Source organism: Budorcas taxicolor, chromosome 8 (genome assembly GCF_023091745.1).
Source record: "Budorcas taxicolor isolate Tak-1 chromosome 8, Takin1.1, whole genome shotgun sequence".
NCBI classification, from domain to species: domain Eukaryota; kingdom Metazoa; phylum Chordata; class Mammalia; order Artiodactyla; family Bovidae; genus Budorcas; species Budorcas taxicolor.
Window position 1 is genome coordinate 103,849,739 of NC_068917.1, and position 25,002 is coordinate 103,874,740.

At 44.1% G+C, this 25,002-nt stretch overlaps 1 protein-coding gene across 1 annotated transcript in view; it reads right to left on the minus strand.

Annotated features, from left to right (window-relative positions):
- LPAR1 (lysophosphatidic acid receptor 1) overlaps window positions 1-13,240 on the minus strand; it is a 162,058-nt gene extending 148,818 nt beyond the window's left edge. Inside the window, exon 1 of the mRNA XM_052645153.1 lies at window positions 13,227-13,240. The gene's annotated coding sequence lies outside the window, so the exon portion shown is untranslated. The remainder of the gene's footprint in view (window positions 1-13,226) is intronic.
- Window positions 13,241-25,002: the final 11,762 nt, after the last annotated feature.

Below are 25,002 nucleotides of genomic sequence, written 5' to 3' on the forward strand. Positions count from 1 at the left end.
GAAAACAAGAAAACACTGGAAATATTAATATCAGGAAAATAGTAGAATGTAGTTCCAAATGCAGAGGGTTATTTTATACTGATAAACATAATAAAGGCCTAACAGTAATCTTTATGTATTTAATACTATGTTAACACACAGAAATTCCTATAAAGAAACTGACAAAAGCCCATTCATAGAGAGAGGCTAAAGAACCATTATTAGTCCATGACAGCTCAAGTATAAAATCAGGACATAGAAGATGTGAATGATATTACTGAATTAATAAATATATCTGCACTTGTCACCTATAGAAACCATGCTCTTTTCCATCCTCAGAACAAAGAAATCCTTAATAGACAATAAGTAAAAACTGTACAGACCTCAATTACCATGAAAAATAAAACTAACAGTTGACGCAAACGTTTACTTGTAAACAAAATAATAAAGCAGTATTCAGCCACGTCATACTTGGCTGAATGAGCCACTTGAGGCATTCCCAATAAAGTGAGAATATTTACTTTCCCTACACTCTTTTAAATTTTTAGTGAGTACATCAGCACAAAACATAGAAATAAAACTAGTTTTATTATTTTAATTGCCACTTTCAGATTTTTATATGAATATTCCCATTCCTCCTCCCCCAGTAACTACAGATTCAAAATTTTAAAATACTGCTGATTATTTCAAAATCATTGAAAATAAAGTTGTATACATCAAAAATGACAACAAAGTCAATCAACGTCTAACTTTTCATTTAAAACAAATGACCTAGTTTCAACTCAAGAAGTGAGAAACAGGGACATCCCTGGCGGCCCAGTGGTTAAAATTCCAGAGTTCCAATGCAGGGGGCTCAGGTTCCATCCCTGGTGGGGGGAATAAGACTCCACAAACCACACAGCACGGCCAAAAAAAAAATTTTTTTTAATTGTTTTTAAAAATGAAAAAAAAAGTGAGAACCAGAATTCCATCTATTTTCTTGACTCCCCCCCTCCCCCGCCCAATCAGGTCAGTCTATTGTTTTTTTTTAATCAGTGTCTCCCTCCTCTTTTATCCTCACCTCCCAGTTTCACTAACCTAATTCTACTCATCTTTCAAGCCTCCATATAAATGCCAGTTTCTCAGAGAAATCTTCCTTACCCTTGCAGGCAAGGTCAATCTCCATGGTAGATTCTTCCAGGACACTCTGCTTTCCTAATTCCAGTCACAGTTGCTGTTAGTTGTTCTCACTGGATTGTAAATCTTCTGCAGTCAAGACCGTGTCTTATTTACTGCAGTATGCTCAGGAGGTGGCAAACATACTGATTTTTGTATTCAAAAAATTTCAGTTCAAACAAAATTTTAATTCAAAGAATTTGAGTTCTACATGCAAGGTATTACACTAAGAACTGGGAAGACAGCAGTAAATAAAATGGGATTTTTTTTTCAGTTAATCCTTTCCCTTATCTAAGCAGTCAAAAGAAAATGCATGCAATGGAGAAGAAAATATCAGCCAAGCTATATAAATGGGAAGAGCCATACAATTTTAAATGTAGTGATAATTAGAAAAGGCTGCATTAAGAAGGTGACGTGAATTAAGACACGAAAATGATGATAAAGCAACCATAGGGATACCTGGAGACAGAATATCAGGACGAGGTGACAGTCAGTGGCAAAGGCCTGGAAAACACAGTGTGCTCTATAGGTAAGTTCATACTTGGAGTCTGTTTAAAGTAAGGACAGAGCTCTGGGAACATCACCACAGGGCCTTAAACAAGTAAAGAAGCCAAGAGAGACAGGAAATAATTAAATATGATACATATTCAGTATTGTGACTATCATGTGGTCAATGCGAATTTAAAATGAAAGATTTTAATAGTATGGGTACTTAATGTTCAGCATGATCAAATATTTTAAAAACTGCAAGAGTTATCCTGAAATGGAATAAGGAAGTTATCATTGAGCAGTGAAACTACGGATCAGTCTCCTGGACTTTTCAAATAGCAAAATAAGCAGGTACTGCTTTTACAACTTTCAAACAGAAATGAGTATAATTTTAAAGAATCATAATGGCCTAGAGAGCAAAAGGCTGATAACAGATTCCCCTTGCTCTATCTTACTACAAAAAGGCAGGCCAATATAATTCCCTGACACTGCGTTGTTCAGTCATAAGTCGCGTCTGACTCTTTGAGACCCCACGGACTGCAGCCCGCCAGGCTCCTCTGTCTATGGGATTTTCCAGGCAAGAATACTGGAGTGGATTGCCATTTCCTTCTCCAGGTCATTTTCCTGACCCAGGGGCTCGAACCCACATCTCCTGCATTGGCAGGCTGATTCTTTACCACCGAGCCACCAGGGAAGGCATGCCAATACAACTTCTTGAAATAGAAATATTCAACGAATTCTTCATTTAAAATAGGCGCTTTTTTTTTTAACCAAGTAAAGAGCGAAGTTGTACTGTATCCTATTTTTAACCTTCATCAAGCAGCTAAAGCTTAAATTTACTTGACCAAAGTTTATAAATCACCATGACAAACCTGTTGGGGTTTCTCAAAGTCTGGTCTTTATGCTGAGAGGCTTTGGCTTGTCTTTTATTGCAGTGATGACAGCAATATGCACAACACTTCTGTTATTTCAGCAAGAAACTACAACTATATTTGCAGCTCCTCTCAGGCCCCAAATCAGCACCTACCTTCTGATTCTTTTCAGGATTTATTTTCCCTTGCTGGAATGGATTGTTTCAGAGGCTTTTATTCCTCTCAAAGGAACATCAAACTGAAACTCTATCTCCTTTGTATCATCCCAGAACCACCTCATCAAGAGGCGCTCTAGTGGATGTTCAGTAAATGACAACTGACAAAGCTATCTTAAGCACCTTCCGGAAAGAAGAATTACCTGAAGAATCAAAATATGCCTTATTGCCCTTGTTAAGACACTTAGGATGTGTATCACAGGGGGAGAATCCTTTCACAATACACTGGGGGCTCAGACGGTAAAGCGTCTGTGTACAATGTGGGAAACCTGGGTTCGATCCCTGGGTGGGGAGAGTCCCTGGAGAAGGAAACGGCAACCCACTCCAGTACTCTTGCCTAGAAAATCCCATGGATGGAGGAGCTTGGTGCAGGCTACTGTCCATGGAGTCACAAAGAGCTGGGCACGACTGAGCGACTTCACTTCACATATATCAAATCATCTCACTGTACACTTTAAATGTATTAGTTTTATCAACTATACCTCAAAAAAGCTAGGAGAAAAAATTTAATAATTTTAATTTTTAATTGTCTTTAAAAATTTTTTTAAAAAAGTGAGAACCAGAGTTCCATCCATTTTCTTGATTTTTACCCCCATCAGACCAATCCATTGTTTTCTTTAATCAATGTCCCTCCTCTTTTATCCTCAGCTTTTAAAGACGGAGTATATATCACTCTTCTCGCTCCAAAACTTCTCTCCAGCTTACCACGTAAATTTCACTGGTATTTACTCTGATGTATAACAATTACTCCTGAATACTGCCACGCTTTGGCTTCTCCACTAAACTTCAAACTCAAATGTCCAGCTGAAAATCTCACTGCCCCACTGGAACAATCCTCACACTCTCATGTCCCTACTCTCTGCTAAGGGCTTTGATGTGCCTTTTTTTGATCCCCAACAGCTCCCTGAACCCTTCTGTTAGTCCTTCAACATGGACCCAAAGTGGACCACCACTGGGCCACAAATCGCAGCCTGTCATTCATGTGTAGCTCCCAGACCTTACGACTCTTCCGTGTGGAATGACATTCTCAACCCACTTGCCAATGAGGCCAGAATATTGCTGCAAATCTTTCCTCTCCTCCAAGGCAGTTACTCTCTCTGTCCTCAAATATTCAGATGGCATTTCATTTAAACCTCAGTTTACAATATTTATCCCTGTAAGCCTGATCGCAGGCATCTTCATCCGTGGCTCTCCATGTTGAGGAGCTACTTGAGAGCAGGGAACCACACTTTCTTAGTGCTTGCTTTTCCTTTTTAAATTTGTTTTTAACACCGTAATGTCCTCAGCCAAGCAAAGCAATTGTTCACAGTAGCGCACAAAGTCTTTTAGCTCATGAAACTGAACTGACAAGGTCCCAGATAAAGGGAGGAGATCACAGATCCCACTGAATCTGGAAACCGAAGTCATCCTGCCCTAGCTTTTGAACTTTCTGGTCCCTATGTCTACTCAGAAAGTACAGCAAGCAGTTCTCTGTGGAATTACAATAAACACTGAGTACAGAATGAATTTCTCCTTTTCTCCACATGACAATAATCCCTCTCCCAACAAATCACAGTCCAACATGGCAAAGCAGTCCCTTAACAAAAGGCAATCCTGTTTCAACTGTGCTACCCACTCCGTAGGGCTCTTCATCCTTATCATCTGCAGATTGCTGGCTTCCAGGGGGCCCTTGTTTAATGCTCCCACAATGAAACCTGCCTATAATAAGTAACTCCCTCTATCTGCTCTGCTCCGGAAGCGGTTGATATGCAAAGCATGGCAGCTGGGCAAGGCCTAACAAAAGGTTCAAGGATGCCAAACACGTGCTCCTAAATGCCCCTCCTCCCCTGCCTGAGACCTGATGAAACACAGTCCTGGTGGAAATAAAAGTCCAGGCAATATCTGCTGCCCTGGTTGTCATGAAGCTGAAAATCATTTTGTTGGTTACATTCATAACCTTCCTATTTCTGAGACAAGGATTATTCTTTTCTAATTGGAGTATAGTGGCTTTACTCTGCTGCGTCAGTGTCTGCGGTACAGCAAAGTGAATCAGACAGACATATACATATATTCCCTTTTTAAAATTTCCTTCCCATTTATGTCACCACAGAGCACTGAGTAAAGTTCCCTGTGCTATACAGTAGATTCTCAGATAGTTATCTATTTCATGCATAGCATCTATAGTATATATATTTTCATCCCAGTATCCCAATTCATCCTCCCCACCCCCGCTTTCCCCCTTGGATCCATGTTTGTTCTCTACGTCTATGTCTCTATTTCTGCTTTGCAAATAAGACCACCTATGAGATGGCTGGATGGCATCACTGACTCGATGGACGCGAGTCTGAGTCAACTCTGGGAGCTGGTGATGGACAGGGAGGCCTGAAGTGCTGCAATTCATGGGGTCACAAAGAGTCGGACATGATTGAGCGACTGAACTGAACTGAACACCATTTTTCTAAGATTTCACATAAAACGCATTATATATGATATTTGCTTTCCTTTTTCTGACTTACTTCACTCTGTATGACCAGTCTCTGGGTCCATCCATGTCTCTGCGGATGACAGTTTCATTCCTTTTCACGGCTGAGTAATATCCCATTGTATATATTTATGTACCACATCTTCTTCACCCATTCCTCTGCTGATAGGCATTTATGCTGCTTCCATGTCCTGGCTATTGTAAACAGTGTGGCAATGAACACTGGGGTGCATGTATCTTTTTGAATTACAGTTTTCTCTGGGTGGATGGCCCAGAAGTGGGATTGCTTGGTCATACAGTATCCCTATTTTTAGTTTTTTAAGGAACCCCCATACTCTCCTCCATAGTGGCTGTATCAATTTACATTCTCACCAACAGTGTAGGAGGGTTCCCTTTTCTCCACAATCTCTCCAGCGTTTAATTGTTTATAGATTTTTTGATGATAGCCATTCTGACAGGTGTGAGATGATACCTCATTGTAGTTTTGATTTGCATTTCTCCAGTCATCAGTGATGTTCAACATCTTTCCATGTCTTTGTTGGCCATTTCTATGTCTTCTTTGGAGAAATGTTCTATTGAGGTTTTCTGTTGGGGACAAGAACTCTTAATCGAGTCCTAGCACGCTGTTCTGATTCAGGAAGAGCCATGCAGGTTCCTGGGGCCTCAAATGTCTGGCCTGTGATGGGAGCCTCATTCACAGCCTCTCTGAAGCCAACAGAGGCAGGAGGGAGCATGTGCCCACACAGACACACACCCCACATGCATCAATATACTGGATTGGCCCAAAAGTTCATTCGGGTTTTTCCATATGCTCTTATGAAAAACTCAAATGAACTTTTTGGGCCAAATGCAACAAATAGACACAAACATTTTTGGAGGTTTGTGTAAGCAAAAGAACAGGTATGAAAGGCTGTGTGAGAGAGGGGTTGGTTACATCAGAAAAGAAAGCTTGAAAGAGCAAAGGGATATCACTCCATTTACATTAGACACATCCATAGTTTCTGAATTATTACAAAATCCATATCTTTCTATAAATGAATGTAGCATCTTACTCAGGTGAGAACACTTTCTACTGTGTTCAGAGCACTGAGAGACTTAAACAGGACAAGTGAAATGCAATTAGGAAGCAGAGTCACTGTGATGGCACGACCTCAAAATAGGTCTGACTTCCTACCAAGGCTAGATATGGATTATTCTAGGAAGCAACTTATCAACTGAATAAAGAACCTCAAACACAAACTGGGTTAACATTAAGAATATCCAAAATGAGAAGGAAGCAAGCCAGAGCCACAGATAAGACACAAAATTATGTCTGTCTCTAGACTTAGCAGCTGGTAAATCCACGTAAAAACATTTCAAATTTAAAAAATGAAAATGAGAATACTGGGATCCATCTCATTCTCATCTTCTCAAGAAAAGCTAACTGATCTGAAAACACTGGGCCTAGTTTGAAGAAAACACTCCTAAAGTTGAAAAATAACTCAACAAACATGTTCCTTATCTGAAGCAGTTTCAGAAGAACCTCAGTCGTTAACATAATATGATCGAATGCAAGCTCCCTGAGGAAAGGGATTTCGTATGTCCAGTTTCCCACCATTCGGTCCCCAGTACATGGTACCTACTGCATCGGGAGTAAACGAACAAATTCAAGATTAAGGAAAAAGTAAACTAATTTAGCGGAGAAGGCAATGGCACCCCACTCCAGTATTCTTGCCTGGAAAATCCCATGGATGGAGGAGCCTGGTGGGCTGCAGTCCATGGGGTCACAACTGAGCGACTTCACTTTCACTTTTCACTTTCATGCACTGGAGAAGGAAATGGCCACCCACTCCAGTGTTCTTGCCTGGAGAATCCCAGGGACGGCGGAGCCTGGTGGGCTGCCATCTATGGGGTCGGACACGACTGAAGCGACTTAGCAGCAGCAGCAGCAGCAAACTAATCTAGAATTAGTAATCAGATAGTATCAGTGCCCATTCTTAGTTTATAGGGGCTTCCCTGGTGGCTCAGTGGTAAAGAATCTGCCTGCTTTGCAGGAGACGTGGGTTCGATCCCTGGGTCTGGAAGAGCCCCTGGAAAAAGAAATGGCAACCCACTCCAGTATTCTTGCCTAGAGAATCCCATGGACAGAGGAGCCTGGTGGGCTGCAGTCCATGGGGTCACAACAGAGTTGGACACGACTGAGCGACTAAACAACAGCAACATTCTTTTTTTACAGATACAAAAAGAATGCAACTTTGACTCATTCAGCAATAACAACACTAGAAATAAAAAGCCTCTTGAGTCCCTCTCTCTTCATCTCTTGTTTCTCTTCTGGGTCTCTTGGTTCACCTCTGAGGTTCCTCCCAGATCCTCATCTCCTAGGAGCCTCATCCCCATCCAACACCAGGAGCAAGGGCCCCTGCTTGGTGTCCCCGTAGTACCCTGAGTTTATCTCCCTCATCACACTCGTTACCCTGAATTGCCATCATCATGTTACTATGTCTATAAACTCAGCTTCTTCTGGAGGGTAGGAACCCTGCTTATTCACCCCGACTCCCTGCCTCTATCTGGTACCTAGCACAATGCTTGCAGGGTTATAGTTCAGTGCTGCTAGGAGTGGAATAGAACTTATTTCCTCTGACCCCAGATCATTTCTCCTTCCAAAGAGCCAAGAGTATCTGTTAGGGCTGAGTTTCAGAATGAAGGCAGCTTGGTTATTGGTCAAGAAGAACCACTGAAAGCATGGTCGAGTATAGGGGACTTACATAAAGTCAAATCCAGTCTATTGTCTGAAATTTAAGAAAATGGAAAAAGGAAAGCTTGCTAAGAAGGAATGGTTCACAGCAGCCCTCTCTGTATAATGAATCCTGAACCTTAAGAAGCAACGGCACACATGACGGCCGTAATGAGCAAGATTTCCCTTAACAACAGTTTCAGCCTTGGAAATCCTACCCCAGAGAGATCCATAACCAGGTTTTATTAGTCCAACTTTCTCTCTTTTAGAGAAAGAGGCAGTTTTGAAATCATTTTCCTTTGTCTCCATATTAAATAAAGCAAACAACCTGATTTACCTCATTCAGGCTTACACATGTTTGTTTTAGCACTGGACTAAAGTTGAGAGTCTGCCCTGTCATTACATCACTTTTTAAAAATAGTACCACAGAAATAAAATTATAACCTAAATCCATGTAGTAGTAAAACAGTCCTCTTATTTCTGGAAGAAATTTGAATGTTACATGAACTTCAAAGTTAAAGTTTCTATAGTGCTGATTAGATAACAGGAGCCAACATCCAAGTACTGAGATAATTTTCTTTGCCCCACCCCACCCCCTAGTCAATAAGGACATTGCTTTGAAATCACACTAACCTGCTGGGGGGAAAAAAAGGCCAAGGAATTTAAATAAAATCACCACCAGCAGCTCTTCCCTTCTCCCTCCCCCTCAAAAACAAAAAACTTTAGATTCCTTCAACTTAACTAATCACCTTAAGTTAATTGATTAAACTTGCAAACCCAAGTTCCCTTGTGGAAGATAAAACACAGGGTTGGGAGGATCATTCATTCAAACTGAATTCAGAAGATGGTACAAAGCAACTGGCCAAATATTTCATCATCTTTCTCCTTATTGGCCCAGCACCCCCAGATTCAAAGGCAATTAGAAGAATAACTCCAGTCAGTTCGACCTTGGACATGCAGCTGAAAGGCTACCCACTCCTACTTTTGGCAGGAGGTACTGGGACATGAGAGGAAACCTCCAGAGTTGCTGAAAGTGAAGTGAAATGAAGTAGCTCAGTCCTGTCCGACTCTTTGCGACCCGATGGACTCTAGCCTCCTCCGTCCATGGGATTTTCCAGGCAAGAGTACTGGAGTGGGTTGCCATTTCCTTCTCCAGAGAATCTTCCCAACCCAGGGATTGAACCTGGGTCTCCCGCATTGTAGGCAGACGCTTTACCATCTGAGCCATCTTGCTGGAAGTCTCTCCCAAAAGAAGCCCACAGAGATTCTTCCTGTCTAGAGATATTGAGCTACCCACATCAGCTCTAGAGATTTAGTGGGAAAAAACAAACCGAAAAGAAGAAAAAATGACTTCTTTCTAGATGACTAGAAAGAAGGTCCTTAAGTATTCATCTACAGAACTGGTCAAGGCTTCCCCTGTAGCTCAGCTGGTAAAGAATCCGCCTGCAATGCGGAAGACCTGGGTTTGATCCCTGGGTTGGGAAGATCCCCTAGGGAAGAGAAAGGCTACCCACTCCAGTATTCTGGCCTGGAGAATCCATGGACTATACAGGGATCGCAAAGAGTCGGACATGACTGAGCGACTCGCTTTCACTGAACTGGTCAAGCTCCTTCCATTGGAGGTTAAACTTAATAAAGCCTCTATGGGGCCTGTGTCAATCCTCAAGGTAACAGCAACAGTGTTTCTCCTCTCCCCTTAACCCTGACCTTTTACAACGGAGTCAACACCATTTTTAAACTAATAATAATTCTCTTCTGTGCTACAAATATTCAACTACTGTGGTTAAACCCTCTGTATAACATAAACAGGGTTGAGAATGTCAGTTGCCTTAGTCATGTTTAAATTAGTATTAACTAGCAGGCCCCTCCCTAAACAAAAACAAAAGGAAACAAAAGGCTTTCTTGGTCAGCTCTGCAATTTTAAACCACGTGCTTCAAGTGCCTCACAATGTCCAGGTGTAACACAAAAACATCATTAATTTTCACTATATTAAATCTCTCAAAAGAGCACTGTCAATTTGGGGGCAATCTGTAACCTTTATATAATCTGCATAAGCTGGCAACAGTGCCCTAAAACTCACTGGCCGTTGAGTTTTACAAAGGAATGTAATGGAATCGGGGCCCAGGCACCTCTCAATCATTTCAGCCCTCTCTACGCCCAGGATTTGTGACTCAGTGTCTTCCTGCATCATAGGGTTAAAATCACACATGCCCCTCCACATCCCTAGGTAGCACAATTCCTTAAAATAATATCCAAGATCCCCCACAATTTATCACCTTGTACCTCTCCAGCCTCATTACTCCAGATTCCAACAAGTTCACAGTCCACCATTCATCTTTTAAGAGACACATCATTTTCATCTTCAAGCTCCTCTGTGAAGTCTCTCCCAGAGCCAGAATTCAGTTTTCCCTTCCCTAGCATGCCAAGGTTCTTGGACTCTACAGCTGCCACCTAGTTATGCAACCCAGCTGCTATATACTGGAAGTTGGCTGTATTTTTCCCCTCTGTATTGCAGCTCTTTCTAGAGCCTTTTTCTCATCCTTGTCTCTGCCACTGTCAAAGGAATTCAGTAACTACTTATTCAATTAAAATATCCTCCTTTTCTCCCAACTCTCCAAGGCATCCATAATAGCTCTCCATGACATAGTTAAATAACATGCTACGGATTGGGAAGGTAACGTGATATGTAAAAATTAGAAACCAAACAAGATGCTGAGTTAGCAAGGCCAGAGCAAGCTTTCAGACTTTAAACCAAGTTTTACGGTATCACACTTCACTTAAAATAGATCATGTCTCTCAAATGTGTATACGTACGGGCACCAAAAACAAAGAAAGAGAAGGAAAACAGGCCACACATCAAGCCCAGATAATAAAATCGTGACCTCAAACAAAATTCAGGTCTTTATTTGCTGGACACTTCAAGCTTCCCAGTGAAAATGACCCCATATACTCCACACAGGTTGCAGCTTCCCTGACTGAGCATCTGAAATAAGATTCCTGGGCCTAAAAATCATGAACTTCAGACTGACCGCCATTGCGTATCAAAAAGGCTTACCAAGTGAAAGTTTTACTTTCTTTGAATTTTTCAGTAGGTCTTAACAGAATAGATTCAGTAAAAATTTGCAAAGTTTATGGTAAAGTCTTTTTTTCTTAAACTACTTTTCAGAAAAGGTTAGCTTCAAATAAAAATAGATATTTTAAACTGCAGGTGTTGAAAAGGGTGGCCACTTATATCCCCATGTCTGATATCTTTCCCCATCACTTGCAGGGATTCTGAGATCCACTGAGTGCCCAGAGCCGGGTGCTACCACTCATCTCCAGACAACGATGCAAATGGTAAATTGGTCAGGTCAGACTAGGGACTCCAGGTCAATTTTACGGGTAAGTAGGCTCAGCCACTTTAAATAAAATGGGTAACAGAAGACTGGAGTGGGAAGGGAACAGGTATTACTGATGTCCTTGTGGATGAGGAAAACTGAAAACAGAGGGAAAATCAACTCCTAGCTGTTTTTTCCCCCTCCTGGCATCTCCCACTGCTGGTTTTCTTACACCTTCTCAGCCTGCTTGCCCTCCCCCGCACCTCCCAGACTAACGGCTTATTCTCCCCTTTACTCACTTCCTACTGTTCTAACATGGGATAACCACCCCCAGTTTCTAGTTATCGCAAGGAGCTGGAAGGAACAGCAAAGATGATCAAACCCTTCCTTCCATTTTCCAGATGAGGACATGGGCAAGGGAGAAGGACTAGTTTACCCAACTGGCTAAGGTCGCACCGCTAGGGGGCGTGGTGTGCCTGTGGCTCATTGTGATAACCCAGTCCTCCTGCTGGTCCTTCAGCCTGACCCTGCCACACACTACCTCTTTCTCTGGCTACTTGGCTTCTTTATCCTCAAATTAAACCATATCAAGAAAAACGCAGTCTTAATAATGGTGATCGTTATTCACAATTTTGCTTTGGGGACAAATATTCTCCAGTCTCCCTGAATTGGAGAATCAAGGGCAGAAACAACCGGATGACATATGTGTGTTAACACAATTTAGTTCCGTCCAAATAAGCATAACTCCAGTACACACCCTTTTTCCTTGGGGCTTTACTACTCTTTATCTGTCAAGGGAATAGTTTCTTAGGAGAAGGAACTTTGCAGGTTTCCCAGTGCAGTCTCTCTATAACCGGAATTGAAAGCTTTGAATCACAGACCTCCCGCTTCACGGTTATACGTAGGCTGGGCAAATGACACTTAAGCAAATAGGTGAAAAACTCGGACTGTTAAAGCCTGAAGGAATAGAGGATTTTGCTCTCCTAACTGCAGTTACCTGTTTCAAGATTCATGTTTGTAAATATGTGTTTATTCCAATAGAAAACAACGCGTTCACAGTGAAACTTTAACAAGCCAGCGCTCACTGGAAACCCACGTTTACAAAAACTCCATAGATTTCAACAAAAAGGAAAAGAAAGAAGTAGCAGCAGAGAGCAGGAATCTCAGGCCCCAGACTGAAGGCAGCAGCAAGTCCTGGATACCGTCATTCTTACACATCGAAGTCCAAATGGCAGCAAAGAAAACCAGAATAAATGGTAAATCCATTCACGACAAACTAGTCCTACACACACACACACACACACACACACACACACACACACACACACAAGTAGCCCGTCGATTTCAAAACCACCAACTCAAAGCCAGGTCCCTCCCTTGCTTTAGACTTCCCAGTTACTTGATAAACGTGTTTATTAGGCGGTTGAGCAGAAACTTAAGCTTAAAGTCCTCAGCCGGGAGAGACGGCTGAGTGGGGGTGAGAAGCAAGTGGTGCGGGAGCCCGGCGCTGCGGGGCGCGAGGACCCCCGGCGGCCCAAGGCCACCCGGACACGGCTTGGGGAGGACGTAGAGCGCCCCCCGCCTGCCTTCTTGTGCCCCCACCCAGTCCCAGGTAAGCGGGGACCACCTACGTGTCACTTGGGCGGGTCCCGATCGCAGGCACAGCGCACAGCGTGGGCCCCGGAGCGCGCTGGGGACCGGAGGGCGGGGACCCCGGGCGGCTGCCGCAACTGCTCTCCCGGGGCTCGGTCAATTGGTTGGGGAGGCCGGCAGCGCCTCGCTCCTACAGGCTGGCCCGCGGGCACAGACACGCACCCACACCCGGCACAGGCGCGCGCGTATACACACACACACACACACACACACACACACACACACACGCACGCACGCACCCACAGCCACAAAGCGCGTCTGCGGCCGGGAAGCGCGATCCCGGGGCGCCCTTTGGCCGCGGAAGGGACCCGGCGGCCGCAGGCTCGGCGCTCAGAGGGTACCGTCTTCCCGCGCCGCGCCCGCGCCTTTACCTGCGCCCGCCGCCGCCTCGCGTCCGGCTCCCGCCGCCCCCAGGCTGGCCTCAGGCTGCGCGGTCAATCCCCGCAGCCCCCGCCCCGCGGCCCGCCGAGCCCGGCCCTCCGCCCGCCCCTCGGCCGTCGCCCGGAGCGGGGCCGCCCCCTGCGCCCACCCCGCCGGGGTCCCGAGCGCGGCCGGGAGGCCGGGAAGGGCTCAGCAGCGGGGGAACCCTGGCCGCCCGACACCCGGGCGGGCTCCGCTGGGGGACTGGGGCGTCGCGGCTGGGGGAGCGTCTGCCGCCGCTCCGCCCGCAGTGCTCCGGCTTTGGCGCGCTGGCAGGGGCGGCGGGGGAGGGGGCGCCGAGGGAGGGCCACGGGAGCCGCGCCGACGCCGGCCGCCTTCTTCCTCCGCCTCCTTCTTCTCTGCTGGCTCCACGTAGCACAAGTCAGCAAGTCCTGCACCTCCCGACTCCCTCCCCCCTGGCTCATTCCCTTACCTGGCGCGACGCCCCCCGAGCCCCGACCCTCGGCGCTCCTCCTCCCCCATTTAGTTGGACTTCCAGCCCCGTCTGCAGGGCGGGGGCGGAGGGTAGCTCAAGCCTCCCATTCATCATCTTCCCAGCGCCCCCCACCCGGAGAGAACCCACCCGCGGCCCGAGACCCTCGGGCCTCCAACTCCAGCTCCCCACCCCGCACCCGCTCCCGCGCTCACCTCTTGGCCGGCAGCCTGCGGGACTCGGGTGGCCATCCCCACACGTTGCATTTTCATTTTGTCGCTCTTTTCTTCCCACTTGAAAAGCTCTGGAAGACATCGCCGGGCCCGCGGAAACCCTAACGTCTGGCCTCTCGCGTAGTTCATGTCCAAACTTTCCAGCAGGCACAGCTCTCCCAGCGCGGCTTTTAACTCGAGGCTGCGAAGAACGCGGAGTCAACTTTGCTGCCCGAAAGGTGCACACGTTTCCATTTCTGAGTTTGCGACTGACTGGGTCTGCAGACTAAAGCAAGTGTGACTGTGCGCCCCTAGTTCTCCATATCCATGATTATACATTTCTCTTCCGCTTTCCCAGTTTGCACTTGCACTTCGCCAAGCCAAGGGCAAACTATCAATTTTAGAAGAGTAATTAAGGGCGGGGAATACACACCTGAAGGTGTGGGCGGGAGCGGTGCGGGACTAAGGCCTGGGGATCCTTCTCCGGAAAGAGGCAGCCGGAGAGACTCGCCCAGGTTCTGAACACCTCCCAGTCCACGGAGGGGGCGGCCACAGGGAGGACGCGAGGGCTCTCCTGCCGCGCCAACTACCACCTACCACCTACCACCCTTGGCTTTTAGGAGTGTTGGCAGTTCTCTTTCTCTGGCTTCACTGCTAAAGGCGCTGCACAACAAAAGTAGCTGCTTACAAGTAAACACTGCACTCTGGCCTGAAATGGCACGTGGGGGCCACGCCAGCGGTATAGTAGGAACTTTGGCAGGACTGATCCAACTACCTGTAAGAAAGAAAGGCAGAACCGCGAGGGAGGGCTGCGTTGATGCCGGTCACTCGGTAACCTAAGGCTTTGCAGAAAAGAGAGGTCACTGGAAACCGCAGCGAGTGGGGAGGGGAAGATTTCTTGGTATACTTTCGAAGAGAATGTGACCATCTCCCGCAAGTGACTGACTGCTGAGAACCTGTGGTGAGTTAGTCTCGTGGTTTTCACAGGATGCTCAAGACTAAAAACCTGACTGCTCGTCAATTACTTTCTGAGGCTGTTTCCTTTTTCAAACAATGTATCAAATCCCCTTTGTTAAAAAATCAGCTTAAATGACTGCCTTCTCCCCTTTCCTGCTGCTGCTGCTAAGTCGCTTCAGTCGTCCGCAATTCTGTGCGACCCCATAGATGGCAGCCCACCAGGCTCCCCCGTCCCTGGGGTTCTCCAGGCAAGAACACTGGAATGGGTTGCCATTTCCTTCTCCATCTCCCCTTTCCTACCAATTTATAATTTCTTTTATAATAGATACTGTGAAAAATTAAAGATTTTAATACATGCACAGTGCTAGTATGCTCATTTACAGCATGCAAAAAGTATATAAAAACTCTTATCACACTGTGAACAATGAGAGCTGATCTTAAACTCTAATACACCAGGACGAATAGGAAAATATCCACTATATAATCTAAGTATAATACAAAGTATATATTGGTAAGAAAAGAAAGAATATACTTGAAAAGGACTTTTGTTTTCAACTATAGCTCTACCAACTCAGAAAACTCACTTAGCTAATTTTTCTTTCTACTACACACTCAGTTATTTACTGTTGGGTTTCTCAATACTAAAACCTCTATATGTAGTGAAAAGAATACTTTAAAATTTTATTGAATTTTATTAATAATATTTATATTAATTATAGCAGTTCAGTTAGTTGAGTCGCTCAGTCGTGTCTGACTCTTTGTGACCCCATGAATTACAGCAGGCCAAGCCTCCCTGTCCATCACCAACTCCCAGAGTTCACCCAAACTCTTGTCCATAGAGTCCGTGATGCCATCCAGCCATCTCATCCTGTTGTCCCCTTCTCCTCCTGCCCCCAATCCCTCCCAGCATCAGAGTCTTTTCCAATGAGTCAACTCTTCACATGAGGTGGCCAAAGTATTGGAGTTTCAGCTTTAGCATCAGTCCTGCCAATGAATATCCAGGACTGATCTCCTTGCAGTCCAAGGGACTCTCAAGAATCTTCTCCAACACCACACTTCAAAAGCATCAATTCTTTGGCGCTCAGCTTTCTTCACAGTCCAACTTTCACATCCATACATGACCACTGGAAAAACCATAGCCTTGACTAGATGGACCTTTGTTGGCAAAGTAATGTCTCTGCTTTTGAATATGCTATCTAGGTTGGTCATAACTTTCCTTCCAAGGAGTAAGCGTCTTTTAATTTCATGGCTGCAGTCACCATCTGCAGTGATTTTGAAGCCCCCCAAAATAGTCTGACACTGTTTCCACTGTTTCCCCATCTATTTCCCATGAAGTGATGGGACCAGATGCCATGATCTTCGTTATGTGAATGTTGAGCTTTAAGCCAACTTTTTCACTCTCTACTTTCACTTTTATCAAGAGGCTTTTTAGTTCCTCTTCACTTTCTGCCATAAGGGTGGTGTCATCTGCATATCTGAGGCTATTGATATTTCAGTAAATAGTATCAAATAATCATTTAATTAATTTACAAGTTAATTATTTCCATGTTTAGGCCTTCCTCATAAATCAAAGGTAAAGTGTGAATGAGTTTCTTGTTGAGCTCTCAGCTTGAATGTTTCCAATATATTTATTTATTTATTTTTTCCAATATATATATTTAACTTCACCTCCAACATATTTATTTCAGGAATATGGCTGCTGCTTTTTTGCCTACATATTAACTGACCAAACTGCTCTCTGGTCCTTTCTAACATCAAATGAGGAATTCTGTCCACACAAGATGAGTATATAAGAGTTCTAATTTATTTGCTTGAAGAATTTTTATTTCCTGTTTATTGGCCTACTGTCCTACTGTGGCCTAGAATCAATAAGCAAAGTACAAGGTCAGCCTGGACAGACTTGTCTCCCTGACATGTGTAGGCCTGCCTGAATGAGACTGCTCTGCACCCAGGTTTCATTCAGTAACTTTAAAATCAACTCTAGGTTGTATGCCCATGTGTAAACAGAGAGAAAATGAAATCCAATATAGAATCCAGTTCATTACAGAGATTAATCCATCAAAATAAATATTATATTCCAAACAAGTCAGTTTTCTCATCTGTAAAATGGGATAATACTAATTCAGTCTACTTTATTGGGTTCCAAGCTGCCTTTATCAAAGTAAGATAATATATTTGAACAGACTTCAGACACAAAAAGTAGGTGATGTGATTTCAACAGAGATGCAGAAGGATATCTTGATTATACTCTCTTTAATGTTTTTATCTTTCTGCGGCCCTCTTGCCATTCAAACTGATTCCCTTTCTTGGATAGGCAACTTAATGCTTTTGGTCCTAACCTTTCTCTCTTATCCTCTGCCAAGCAATGTTTCTCTAGATCTGTTTCTTCAAATGACTTCAGCAGAGTCAGAGACCCAAAGACAGTGGTGCTGTCAAACATGAGAAAAAAATATTTTTAGCAAAATGAAGAGACTCGGAGTGGGGAATATTTCCAGTACAGTTTACGTTAATATCTTAAAGGATAACAGTAGACTTTGTCAGGTTATTGCTGTTATCTAGTGGTCCAAGGACTATAATTTGCAAAGCATTTAGGACTGAAACACTGGCTATCACTACTTTGGGCTCTATTATTTGTTCAGAAGGGGCTACTATCATGCCACTTCCCTCTGCCTGCCCACATTTCTTCCATCTGGCAAAAAGCCTTTGAAATTTTTTTACTAGAGAATAATCAAAACTATCAGCAAAAAAGATCTGTTGGAAACTTTCCCTCCAGTCTATGAATGTAGAAAGTATATTCTGGTGAAACAATACCCTGAGAGAATTCAGCCTGCTTGGGAAAGGTTTTCAGGTGCCTCTCAGACAGAGGTTTCTTCCTTTTTAAAATGGTATATTTATGCCTCTCTGGTGTTTTTCCCCTTGACCAGAAAGAAATCATTCTCCTTCGGAAACCTTTCTATTTGAAAAGGCCAGTGGCAGAGGAGGGTGAGGCAGCCCAGTGTAGTAACAATAAATAAAACTCTTCACGGTAGTAGCAACATCAGGAGACTCTAGGAATGGGGAATAGGAGGTGGGCTTGTGTGTGCAGCAGCCCTGCATTAGGACCAGACTGCAGTGAAATGAGAGCCCTAAACAGAGCGACTCTGCGCACCATTTTCTTATCACCTCTTTCTGCATGAATAATCTGGGTAATGTCTGAAATAGATCAAGGTCAAACAATCTTTTTCTTGTAGTCTCCTTCACCCAAATTAAAAGCTTTTGATCTAAAATGATATGGCGGTTGGGCGTGGGGAGGGATGAAGAAGAAAATATATGTGTGTATTAAATATATATTGTTAGAGCTAAAAATAGACCTAAATATAAAAAAAAAAACCTACAAAGCGTCACAAAACAAAAAGTTAGTTCTATAAAGCAGTAATAAAATTAGTGGATTTATAGGTGGCACCACTGGTATAATCTGCCTGCCAATGCAGGAGATGTAAGAGACACGGGTTCGATCCCTGGGTCAGGAAGATCCCCTGGTGGAGGGCATGGCAACCCTGGCATGGCATTCCAGCATTCTGGCCTGGAGAATCCCATGGACAGAGGAGCCTGGCAGGCGACAGTCCATAGGGTTGCAGAGTCAGACACGACTCACGCGACTTAGCGCACACACACGGTAGACTGATAGTGGGAAAAGAGAGAAAAGAAACAAGACGATGATTAAGATTTTAATTATATTTTTGCCATCACGTCATGGTAAATAAATGGGGAAAAAATGGAAACAATGAAAGATTTTATTTTCTTGGGCTCCAAAAATCACTGTGGATGGTGACAGGAGCCATGAAATTAAAAAGATGATTGATTTTTTGGAAGGAAAACTATGACAAACCGAGACAGCGTACATCACTTATAGGTCCATATAGTCAAAGCTATGGTTTCTCGAGTAGTCATGTAAGGATGGGAGAGTTGGACCATATAAAAGGCTGAGCACCAAAGAACTGATGCTTTGGAACTGTGGTCCTAGAGAAGACTCTTGAGAGTTCCTTGAACTGCAAGGAGATCCAACCAGTCGATCCTAAAGGAAATCAACCCTGAATAATCATTTGAAAGGGCTGATGCTGTAGCTGAAGCTCCAATACTTTGGTCACTTGATGCGAAGAGCCGACTCATTGGAAAAGACTGTTGCTGGGAAAGATTGAGGGCAGGAGGAGAAGGGGGTGACAGAGGATGAGATGGTCAGATGGCATCACTGACTCAATGGACATGACCTTAAGCAAATTTGGGAGATAATGGAGGACAGGGAAGTCTGGCATGCTGCAGTCCATGGGGTCACAAAGAGGTGGACACAACTTAACAAATGAACAACAACAACAGTACACATTGTAACAGAGGCAACTACCATATCCATTCTTGCCTTTTAGGACACCCACTAGATTCAATTTCCAGCCTCTTTTGCAGTTAAATTAAGCCCACATACCTGAGTAGAGTGAAAAAGTTGGCTTAAAGCTCAACATTCAGAAAACGAAGATCATGGCATCCAGTCGCATCACTCCATGGGAAATAGATGGAGAAACAGTGGAAACAGTGTCAGACTTTATTTTTGGGGGCTCCAAAAATCACTGCAGATGGTGATTGCAGCCATGAAATTAAAAGACGCTTACTCCTTGGAAGAAAAGTTATGACCAACCTAGATAGTATATTCAAAAGCAGAGACATTACTTTGCTGACTAAGGTCTGACTAGTCAAGGCTATGGTTTTTCCTGTGGTCATGTATGGATGTGAGAGTTGGACTGTGAAGAAGGCTGAGCGCCAAAGAATTGATGCATTTGAACTGTGGTGTTGGAGAAGACTCTTGAGAGTCCCTTGGACTGCAAGGAGATCCAACCAGTCCATTCTGAAGGAGATCAGCCCTGGGATTTCTTTGGAAGGAATGATGCTAAAGCTGAAGCTCCAGTACTTTGGCCACCTCATGCGAAGAGTTGACTCATTGGAAAAGACTCTGATGCTGGGAGGGATTTGGGGGCAGGAGGAGAAGGGGACGACAGAGGATGAGATGGCTGGATGGCATCACTGACTCAATGGATGCGAGTCTGAGTGAACTCCGGGAGTTGGTGATGAACAGGGAGGCCTGGCGTGCTGCGATTCATGGGGTCGCAAAGAGTCAGACACGACTGAGCGACTGAACTGAACTGAACTGACCTGAGTTATCTCCTGTAGAACTTGAGCAAAAGTGACTTCTGTCGATTCTAGGATTACCAAAGACCCTTCTTATGTGTGTTCCCTCAGGTTCTCTGTCCTTTCTGTTGATGAGGATGGTGATGCTCACGCCAAACTTGGAAGCCACCAATCAAAGATGGCAGGCAGCCAAACTCCTGATGCTTGTATGTCCACATGGAGCCTCTCTACAAACGTGAACATCTCTCTGGATTTTCATATGAAAAAGAAATTTTTTGTTCTTTGAGCCACTATATTTGGGAAACTTGGCTTAACTTATATACATATATGTATATTATACATACATACATACATATATATATATTCATAGACATTTTGACTCTAATCTCAGGGGTTTAATGATACCCTGTAACCTAGATTGTGGCTTGATCTGAGAAAAGGAGAGATTTCTGATGACCTGCCCTCTGGAGTGGGCATTTGTCAGAAGTGGGCACATTAGAGACGTTACAAACTCTAATGTACAAACTCTTTCTACAAACTCTACCTCAAAGCACTGATTACATTTAACTGAATGCCTCTGCCAATCCCCCTGACTTCTCTGACAACATTTACTCTGCCAGAAGAAGAGGCAGAGTAAATTCCACAGATTAAATGATAACTATGGTCATTAACGGAAGACTAGTCAGCAGTATCAGGACCAGACTCCTGATATACACAACAATATGGATGAATCTCTAAAACATGCTTAACAAAATTAGACAGATCCGTAACAGTGCATGCTCTATGATTTCATTTCTATTAAGTTCCTGACCAGGTAAAACTCATCTGTGATGTCTGAAACAGAACAATGGTTGCCAAGGGACTGGGGATTGACAGAAAAGGCACACGAGGAAATTTCCTGGGGTAGGAGAACTATCCTATATCTTGCTTTGTGTGGCGGTAACATGAGTGTATGAAGTGTACAAACTCATTGAGCTGAACATTTAATGTTGATGCAACTGATTATTTGTAAATTATACCCAAATAATATACTTTAAAACACAAGTATAATTATCTGGATATATCCATACAATGGTATTTCTAAGGCAAACTATTATGGAATAATACTCAGCCACCACATACATCCTCTGGGGGCTACTGTTGTGAATGAACATATATAAACACTATGACATCCTAGAGAATGATTGTACTCCTATATAAAACTGAGATACACTATACACATGTCCTAAGAAAAATGAGCTTTATAATAAACAAGTCAGGATAAATTATAAGTTCCTACTATATAGCACAGAGAACTTATTCAATATCTGATAATAACCTATAATTAAAAAGATATATATATGTATAATTGAATCACTAGTATACACCAGTAGGAGAAAGCAATGGCAACCCACTTCAGTATTCTCACCTGGAAAATCCCATGGACGGAGGAGCCTGGTAGGCTGCAGTCCATGGGGTTGCTAAGAGTTGGACATGACTGAGCAACTTCACTTTCACTTTTCACTTTCATGCATTGGAGAAGGAAATGGCAACCCACTCCAGTGTTCCTGCCTGGAGAATCCCAGAGATGGGGGAGCCTGGTGGGCTGCCGTGTATGGGGTCACACAGAGTTGGACACAAATGAAGCGACTTAGCAGCAGCAGTAGCAGTATACAGCAGTATCTTACACAACAGTGTAAATCAACTATACTGCAATTTTAAAAGTTTTTAAATAATAAGTAGATTATTCCTATGTATGAAGGCTGTGATTTTACATGGCTACTATTCTAATTTTATGTAACCATTAAATGTATAATTAATAGCATGTATCATCTGGCTTTCAGTTCAGTTCAGTCACTCAGTCATGTCCGACTCTTTGCAACCCCATGAATCGCAGCACGCCAGGCCTCCCTGTCCATCACCAACTCCCGGAGTTCACTCAGACTCGCATCCATTGAGTCAGTGATGCCATCCAGCCATCTCATCCTCTGTCGTCCCCTTCTCCTCCTGCCCCCTATCCCTCCCGGCATCAAAGTCTTTTCCAATGAGTCAACTCTTCGCATGAGGTGGCCAAAGTACTGGAGCTTCAGCTTTAGCATCATTCCTTCCAAAGAAATCCCAGGGCTGATCTCCTTCAGAATGGACTGGTTGAATCTCCTTGCAGTCCAAGGGACTCTGAAGAGTTTTCTCCAACACCACAGTTCAAAAGCATCAATTCTTTGGCGCTCAGCCTTCTTCACAGTCCAACTCTCACATCCATACATGACCACAGGAAAAACCATAGCCTTGACTAGTCGGACCTTAGTCAGCAAAGTAATGTCTCTGCTTTTGAATATACTATCTAGGTTGGTCATAACTTTTCTTCCAAGGAGTAAGCGTCTTTTAATTTCATGGCTGCAGTCACCATCTGCAGTGATTTTGGAGCCCCCCAAAATAAAGTCTGACACTGTTTCCATTGTTTCCCCATCTATGTCCCATGAAGTGATGGGACCAGATGTCATGATCTTCGTTATGTGAATGTTGAGCTTTAAGCCAACTTTTTTGCTCTCCTCTTTCACTTTCATCAAGAGGCTTTTTGGCTCCTCTTCACTTTCTGCCATAAGGATGGTGTCATCTGCATATCTGAGGTTATTGATATTTCTCCCAGCAATCTTGATTCCAGCTTGTGCTTCATCCAGTCCAGCATTCCTCATGATGTACTCTACATATAAGTTAAATAAGCAGGGTGACAATATACAGCCTTGACGGACTCCTTTTCCTATTTGGAACCAGTCTGTTGTTCCATGCCCAGTTCTAACTGTTGCTTCCTGGCCTGCATACAGATTTCTCGAGAGGCAGGTTACGTGGTCTGGTATTCCCATCTCTTTCAGAATTTTCCACAGTTTCTTGTGATCCACACAGTCAAAGGCTTTGGTATAGTCAATAAAGCAGAAATAGATGTTTTTCTGAAACTCTCTTGCTTTTTCCATGATCCAGCAGATGTTGACAATTTGATCTCTGGTTCCTCTGCCTTTTCTAAAACCAGCTTGAACATCAGGGAGTTCACGGTTCACGTATTGCTGAAGCCTGGCTTGGAGAATTTTGAGCGTTACTTCACTAGCATTTGAGATGAGTGCAATTGTGCGGTAGTTTGAGCATTCTTTGGCATTGCCTTTCTTTGGAATTGGAATGAAAACTGATCTTTTCCAGTCCTGTGGCCACTGCTGAGTTTTCCAAATTTGCTGGCATATTGCGTATAGCACTTTCACAGCATCATCTTTCAGGATTTGAAACAGCTCAACTGGAATTCCATCACCTCCACTAGCTTTGTTCGTAGTGATGCTTTCTAAGGCCCACTTGATTTCACATTCCAAGATGTCTGGCTCTAGATGAGTGATCACATCATCATGGTTATCTGGGTCGTGAAGATCTTTTTTGTACAGTTCTTCTGTGTATTCTTGCCACCTCTTCTTAATATCTTCTGCTTCTGTTAGGTCCAGACCATTTCGGTCCTTTATCGAGCCCATCCTTGCATGAAATGTTCCCTTGGTATCTCTAATTTTCTTGAAGAGATCTCTAGTCTTTCCCATTCTGTTGTTTTCCTCTATTTCTTTGCATTGATCACTGAAGAAGGCTTTCTTATCTCTTCTTGCTATTCTTTGGAACTCTGCATTCAGATGCTTGTATCTTTCCTTTTCTCCTTTGCTTTTCGCCTCTCTTCTTTTCACAGCTATTTGTAAGGCCTCCTTGGACAGCCATTTTGCTTTTTTGCATTTCTTTTCCATGGGGATGGTCTTGATCCCTGTCTCCTGTACAATGTCACGAACTTCATTCCATAGTTCATCAGGCATTCTATCTATCAGATCTAGACCCTTAAATCTATTTCTCACTTCCACTGTATAATCATAGGGATTTGATTTAGGTCATACCTGAATGGTCTAGCAATTTTCCCTACTTTCTTTAATCTGAGTCTGAATTTGGTAATAAGGAGTTCATGATCTGAGCCACAGTCAGCTCCTGGTCTTGTTTTTGTTGACTGGATAGAGCTTCTCCATCTTTGGTTGCAAAGAATATAATCAATCTGATTTCGGCGTTGACCATCTGGTGATGTCCATGTATAGAGTCTTCTCTTGTGTTGTTGGAAGAGGGTGTTTGCTATGACCAGTGCATTTTCTTGGCAAAACTCTATTAGTCTTTGCCCTGCTTCATTCTGCATTCCAAGGCCAAATTTGCCTGTTACTCCAGGTGTTTCTTGAGCTACCCCGCGTCCGAGGTCAGTGGCAGCCGGGAGGAGACACCCCACGTCCGAGGTCAGGGCGGCAGCCGGGAAGAGACACCCCATGTCTGAGGCCAGTGGCAGCCGGGAGAAGCCACCTCACGCCCGAGGCCAGGGGCGGTGACCCTGAGGAGCCACCCCGAGCCCGAGGCCAGGGTCGGCACCTGGGAGGAGCAACCCGAGGAGCGGTGGCTGCGCAGGCACAGGAGGGCCTGGAGGAGCCATCCCACGCTGAAGGTCAGGAACGGTGGCGGTAAGGAGATACCCCTCGTCCAAGGTTAGGAGCAGTGGCTGTGCTTTGCTGGAGCAGCCGTGAAGAGATACCCCACGCCCAAGGTAAGAGAAACCCAAGTAAGATGGTAGGTGTTCCAAGAGGGAATCAGAGGGCAGACACACTGAAACCATACAGAAAACTAGTCAATCTAATCACACTAGGACCACAGCCTTGTCTAACTCAATGAAACCAAGCCATGCCTGCGGGCAACCCAAGACGGGCGGGACTGGAGAAGGGAATGGCAAGCCACTTCCGTATTCTTGCCTTGAGAACCCCATGAACAGTAGGAAAAGGCATAATGATAGGATACCAAAAGAGAAACTCCCCAGGTCAGTAGGTGCCCAATATGCTACTGGAGATCAGTGGAGAAATAACTCCAGAAAGAATGAAGGGATGGAGACAAAGCAAAAACAATACCCAGTTGTGGATGTGACTAGTGATAGAAGCAAGATCCGATGCTGTA